Consider the following 7,108-nt stretch of genomic DNA (forward strand, 5'->3'; position numbering starts at 1 on the left):
TCAAAATTTGAATTACCTGAGAAAAGATCGGGATAATCCTTTCGCATTTCAGACTCCAATTCCCAAGTGTGTTCTTCTACTCCTGCACGCTCACAAGCAATTTAACCAACTGAACCTCTTTCCCTCGCAGCTTCTTCATACTAGTGTCATCGATTCTCACCGACGTTACTTGGAAAGTTAAGTTCTCCTTCAACTCGACCGATTCAGGCTCCAACACATGAGCCGCATCTGACGTGTACTTACAGAGTTGTGACACGTGGAATATGTCATGCAAGTTAGACAGATGAGGTGGCAAGGCAACTTGATACGCCACCGGCCTGAATCTTTTCAGAATCTCAAACGGTCCTATATATCTTGGGTTCAACTTCTTGGTCTTAATTGCCCTTCCAATCTCAGTTGTCGGTTTCACCCGAAGAAATACATGTTCTACCACTTCAAACTCTAGCAGTTTCCTTCTCTGGTCCGCGTAGCTCTTCTGTCGACTCTAAGCAGTTAGAATCCTTGCACGAATCTTTTTGATGTTCTCAGTAGTCTCTGCTATCACCTCAGGACCCAAAACACTTGCTTCACCAGATTCATACCAACAAAGTGGAGACAAGGCCTCCTACGGAGCCATCCCAATGCTCGAATGAAAGCTGTTGTTGTACGCAAACTCCACTAATGGCATGTAACGATCCTAACTCCCGGGTTGATCCAACACACATGCTCTCAACATATCTTCTTATGTATGAATAGTCCTTTCTGACTGTCCATCAGTTTACGGATGATATGCGGTACTGAGACATAGCTTCGTACCGAAAGCCCTTTGGAAAGCTCCCCAAAACCTCGAAGTGAATCGGGGATCACGATCCGATACTATGCTCGACGGTACACCATGCAACCTTACTATCTCCTTAATGTAAAATCTTGCTAACTCCTCCATAGAACAGTTTACTCAGATAGGCAGGAAGTGAGCAGATTTGGTTAAGCGATCCACGATCATCCAAATTGCATCAAATCCCGACCTAGTCCTCGGTAAATCGGTCACAAAATCCATCGCAATTCCTTCCCACTTTCACTGAGGAATCTCAAGTGGTTGTAGCATTCCTAACGATTTCTGATGCTCTATCTTCACTTTCTGACAAGTTAAACACTTGGATACTACTGTCGCTACATCACCCTTCATCCCAGGCCACCAGAACATCCTTTTCAAGTCATAATATATCTTCGTGCTTCCGGGATGAATGGAAAACCCACTGTTGTGAGCTTCCGACAACAAATCTCGCCTCAAACTCCCAACATCCGGTATGAAAATTCTTCCCTTGTATCTCCATAACCCTTCCTCATCCTTAGTGAATTCTTCGTGCCTCTTATCACCAACTGGTTGAAACAATTGTTGAAGCTTCTGCTCATCTTGCTAAGCCTTTTGTATTTATGATTTAAACGTGCTTGAGATCTGTAACTGATTTAAACAAGCCCTTCCTGCAACTTCACCAATGTCCAGCTTAAGGTCTACAAACTTATCTACTAGCTCCTATTCCTTGATTCTCATCCAAGCAATTGTTAGAGATTTCCGACTCAATGCATCTGCTACTACATTCGCCTTTCCGGGATGATAACTCAGCTCAAAATCATAATTTTTCAGCAACTCCATCCACCTCCTCTGATGCATATTAAGCTCTTTCTGATCAAAGATGTACTTGAGACTCTTATGATCAGAAAAGACGCTAAACCTCACTCCATATAAGTGGTATCTCCAAATCTTCAATGCAAACACAATCGCCGCTAATTCCAGGTCATGAGTTGGGTAATTCACCTCATGCGGTCTCAGCTGACGCGATGCGTAAGCCACCATATTTCGGTGTTGCATCAACATGCAACCCAAACCTTTCAGTGACGCATCACAATACACTTCGAATGATTTGTGCGGTTCTGGCAAGATTAAAACAGGTGCTGAAGTTAACTTCTACTTCAAAGTTTGAAAACTCTCTTCGCACTCCGATGTCCACACGAATGGCACTTCTTTCCTTGTTAACTTCGTCATCGGTAATGCAATCCGGGAAAATCCTTCGATAAATCTCCGGTAATATTTGGCTAAACCCAAAAAGCTTCTTACTTCCGTCACCGTCGTCAGTCTTTCCCACTCCATCACTGCTTCCACCTTAGAAGGATCTACAGCTATTCCTCGTTTGCTCACCACGTGGCCTAAGAACTTTACTTCTTCCTTCCAGAACTCGCACTTTGACAACTTAGCGTACAACTTTCGCTCCTTTAGAATTTGTAGCACAATCCTCAAGTGCTCCTCATGCTCTATCACCGTCTTAGAATAAACTAAGATGTCATCTATGAAAACCACCACGAATTTGTCCAAAAAGGGACGAAACACTCTGTTAATGTAATCCATGAAAACAGCAGGTGCATTCGTTAACCCAAAAGACATTACCGCAAACTCGTAGTGTCCATAGCGCGTTCTAAACGCAGTCTTAGGGATATCATCCTCTTTCACCCTTATCTGATGGTAACTGGATCTTAAATCTATCTTAGAAAATACTCCAGCTCCTTGCAGTTGATCCATCAAGTCGTCTATTCTTGGCAGCGGGTACTTGTTCTTCACAAGCACCTTGTTCAACTGTCGGTAAATCACGCACAAGCGCATTTCTCCATCCTTATTCTTTACCAATAAAACTGGCGCTCCCCACGGTGATACACTCGGTCGAATGAACCTCTTGTTCAGAAGCTCTTTCAACTGAGTTTTTAACTCTGCCAGCTCTATCGGAGCCATTCTATAAGGCGCAATCGACACTGGTCCGGCTCCCGGCACCAATTCAATCGCAAATTCAATTTCCCTTTGAGGTGGAAACTCAGGGATATCTTTTGGGAATACTTCTGGAAAATCTTTAACCACCGGTATGTGATCTAAGTTCTGGGCATCACCCAACGCATTAGCAGCCAACAGAATATAACCCTGACACTCATTCCCACTACAGTGCATCATTACAGAGTTCAAGTAATATCCCACAACTACCATTGCTCCATTATCTCCTTCCAGCATAAACCGAATTGTCCGTTCAAAGAAATCCAATAAAACCCAATTCTTTGACAACCAATCAAACCCCAAAATCATTTCAAGCCCCACCATTGGTAAACAGATCAAATCATGCACAAAATCTCTACTCTCAAGCTTGAAACCTACTTGTCTACAACCTGACCTAGTCATAACTGTCTGATGCGGAGTATGTACATGCAGATCAAAAAGTAACTCTGACACTTTCAAAGCTAATTCCTCAACTTTAGCAAATGAAATAAACGAATGCGAAGCTCTAGTATCATATAATGCAACTAAGGACTTATCACCAATTAGATATATACCTCTCATCAACGGATCCGCCTTAGAAGCATCCTTGGCGTTCACAGCAAAGACCCGACCTTGATGCTGATTCTGGCCTGCATTCTGGTTCCTCCCACGAGTGCAATCCCTCGCAATGTGGCCAGGTAACCCACAATTGAAATAACCACCTAAACCAATTTTGCATGAATCATAAGGATGGAAACACCCACAACATACACAAGTCAAATCCGGAGAATTCTTACTCTGATTTCCTCTCCCCTTAGCATACTGAAACTGAATCTAAGTGTTCTTCCTGAAACCTCCTTGACCTTGAAGCGCATATCCTCCTCTCTTGAAGCTTTGCCCTCTAGGATGAAAATACCTGCCACGCCCCCGACTAGAGCTCCCTCCATGAGTGTCCTTGGATGCCGCCACGGTCTTGGCATACTCTTCCAGTACTCTAGCCTTGTTCACTAAGTCAGAGAAGACACGGATCTCCAAAGGCGCCACAGCAGTCGTAATGGTATCCTTTAAACCTCTCTGGTACTTAATGCACTTCCAGCTCTCGTAAGTCTCTGGGGCACCTTGACATACCCTAGAAAACCTACAGAGTTCCTCAAACTTGTTGGTGTAATCTGCCACAGAAAGGGAACCTTGCTTCAGCTGCATCAGTTCCATCTCCTTTGCTTCCCTTGCAGACTCAGGGAAGTACTTCTTATAGAAGGCCGCTTGGAATACCTCCCATGGAATGTCGGCGTTTTAAAGTTGTAGCAAGTGACACTCTGCTTGCCACCAGGGCTGGGCCTCTCCCGCTAGCTGGTAAGCGGCAAACTCGACATACTGATTGAGTGAAACATGCTGTGCCTATAAAGAATTGTCTGCCATCTCTAATGAGATTTTAGTGGCTTGCACCCCAAAGATTCCCAGTTTCTCTATTACAGAGAGGGGCATGAGGTTTATTCCTGAACCAAGGTCACACAGAGCCTTAAAGATCATGGTGCCTATGGTACAAGGTATTAAGAACTTTCCAGGATCTTGTTTCTTCTGAGGTAATGTCAGTTGATCCAGATCACTTAGTTCATTGGTGAACAAGGGAGGTTCATCTTCCCAAGTTTCAATGCCAAATAATTTGGCATTCAGCTTCATGATTGCACCAAGGTACTTGGTAACTTGCTCTTCAGTAACATCCTCATTTTCTTCAGAAGAGGAATATTCATCAGAGCTCATGAATGGCATAAGGAGGTTTAATGGAATCTCTATGGTCTCTAGGTGAGCCTCAGATTCCTTTGATTCCTCAGAGGGAAGCTCCTTATTGATCATTGGACGTCCCAGGAGGTCTTCCTCCTTGGGATTCACGTTCTTCTCCTCTCTTGTAGGTTCAGCCATGGTAATTAATTCAATGGCCTTGCACTCTCCTTTTGGATTCTCTTCTGTATTGCTTGGGAGAGTACCAGGAGGGATTTCAGTGATCCTTTTACTCAGCTGGCCCACTTGTGCTTCTAAATTTCTAATGGAAGACCTTATTTCATTCATGAAACTCACAGTGGCCTTAGATAGATCAGAGACTAAATTTGCTAAGCTAGATGGATTCTGCTCAGAATTCTCTGTCTGTTGCTGAGTGGATGATGGAAAAGGCTTGCTATTGCTAAACCTGTTTCTTCCATCATTATTAAAGCCTTGTTGAGGATTTTGATCCTTCCATGAGAGATTTGGGTGATTTCTCCATGATGGATTGTAGGTGTTTCCATATGGTTCACCCATGTATTTTAACTCTGCTATCGCAGGGTTCTCAAGATCATAAGCTTCTTCCTCAGAAGATGCCTCTTGAGTACTGTTGGATGTAGCTTGCATTCCATTCAGACTTTGAGAAATCATATTGACTTGCTGAGTCAATATTTTATTTTGAGCCAATATGGCATTCGGAGTATCAATTTCAAGAACTCCCTTCTTCATAGGCGTCCCATTACTCACAGAATTCCTCTTAGAAGTGTACATAAACTGGTTATTAGCAACCATGTCAATGAGTTCTTGAGCTTCTGCAGGCGTTTTCTTTAGGTGAATGGATCCACCTGCAGAAGTATCCAATGACATCTTTGATAGCTTAGATAAACCATCATAGAATATATCCAGGATGGTCCATTCTGAAAGCATGTCAGAAGGACACTTTTTGGTCAGCTGTTTGTATCTTTCCCAAGCTTCATAGAGGGATTCACCATCTTTTTGTTTGAAGGTTTGAACATCTACTCTAAGCTTGCTCAGCTTTTGAGGAGGAAAGAACTTGGCTAAGAAAGTCGTGACCAGCTTATCCCAAGAGTTCAAGCTATCCTTAGGTTGAGAGTCTAACCATATTCTAGCTCTGTCTCTTACAGCAAATGGGAAAAGCATGAGCCTGTAGACTTCAGGATTTACTCCATTAGTCTTAACAGTATCACAGATCTGCAAGAATTCAGTTAAGAACTGAAAGGGATCTTCAGATGGAAGTCCATGAAACTTGCAGTTCTGCTGCATCAGAGAAACTAGCTGAGGTTTCAGCTCAAAATTGTTTGCTCCAATGGTAGGGATGGAGATGCTTCTTCCATGTAAATTGGAATTAGGTGCAGTAAAGTCACCGAGCATCCTCCTTGCATTATTATTATTTTCGGCTGCCATCTCCTCTTCTTGTTCAAAAATTTCTGTAAGGTTATCTCTGGATTGTTGTAATTTAGCTTCTCTTAGTTTTCTCTTCAGAGTCCTTTCAGGTTCTGGATCTGCTTCAACAAGAATATTCTTGTCTTTGCTCCTGCTCATATGACAAAGAAGAGGGCACAGAAAAATAATAATAATAATAATAGGGATTCTTTATACCACAGTATAGAGGTCCCTGTGTGAGTGGAAGAAAAGAATGGATAATCCAAACACAAAGGTGATGATAGGAGCAGAGATGTGAGATGAAGAAGAGTGTTAGTAGATGAATAAATAAATAGAAGGAGATGAGAGAGGAAGAGAATTTTCGAAAATTATTTTTAAAAAGAGTTAGTGATTTTTGAAAATAGTTTTTGAAAAAGGTTAGTAATTTTCGAAAATTAAAATCAAAAAGTAAAATAATTGGTTAATTAAAAAGAATTTTTGAAAAAGAGGGAAGATATTTTCGAAAATTAGAGAGAGAGAGAGTGTTAGTTAGGTGGTTTTGAAAAAGATAAGAAACAAACAAAAAGATAGTTAGTTAGTTGAAACAAATTTTGAAAATCAATTTTGAAAAAGATAAGAAGATAGGAAGTTAGAAAAAATATTTTGAAATCAAATTTTTGAAAAAGATAAGATAAGAAGATATTTTTGAAAAGATATGATTGAAATTAGTTTTTGAAAAAGATTTGATTTTTAAAATCACAATTAATGACTTGATTCATAAGAGATCACAAGATATGATTCTAGAGCTCAAAGTTTGAATCTTTCCTAACAAGCAAGTAACAAACTTGAAATTTTTTGAATCAAAACATTAATTGATGATGTTATTTTCGAAAATTATGAAGTAAAGATAAGAAAAAGATTTTTGAAAAATATTTTTGGAATTTTTGAAAAATATTTTGAAAAAGATAAGATTTTTTTAAAATGAAAATTTGATTTGACTCATAAAAACAACTAGATTTTAAAAATTTTTGAAAAAGTCAAATCTAATTTTCGAAAGTTTAAGAGAGAAAAAGGGGAAGATATTTTTTTGATTTTTGAATTTTTATGATGAAAGAGGAAAAACATGAAAAAGACTCAATGCATGAAAATTTTGGATTAAAACAATGAATGCATGCAAGAATGCTATGAATGTCA

The 7,108-nt window shown here is 40.3% G+C and overlaps 1 non-coding gene and 1 pseudogene across 1 annotated transcript; one reads left to right on the forward strand and one right to left on the reverse strand.

Annotated features, from left to right (window-relative positions):
* Positions 1-1,513: 1,513 nt before the first annotated feature.
* Positions 1,514-3,976, reverse strand: LOC107620581 (uncharacterized; annotated as a pseudogene).
* A 1,476-nt stretch (positions 3,977-5,452) lies between these two features.
* Positions 5,453-5,560, forward strand: LOC148580419 (small nucleolar RNA R71). Its single transcript, XR_015896387.1, has one exon. It is a non-coding gene; the product is annotated as a small nucleolar RNA R71 (small nucleolar RNA).
* The last annotated feature ends 1,548 nt before the right edge of the window (positions 5,561-7,108 follow it).

This window comes from Arachis ipaensis, chromosome B10 (genome assembly GCF_059453495.1).
Source record: "Arachis ipaensis isolate K30076 ecotype BB chromosome B10, ASM5945349v1, whole genome shotgun sequence".
NCBI classification, from domain to species: domain Eukaryota; kingdom Viridiplantae; phylum Streptophyta; class Magnoliopsida; order Fabales; family Fabaceae; genus Arachis; species Arachis ipaensis.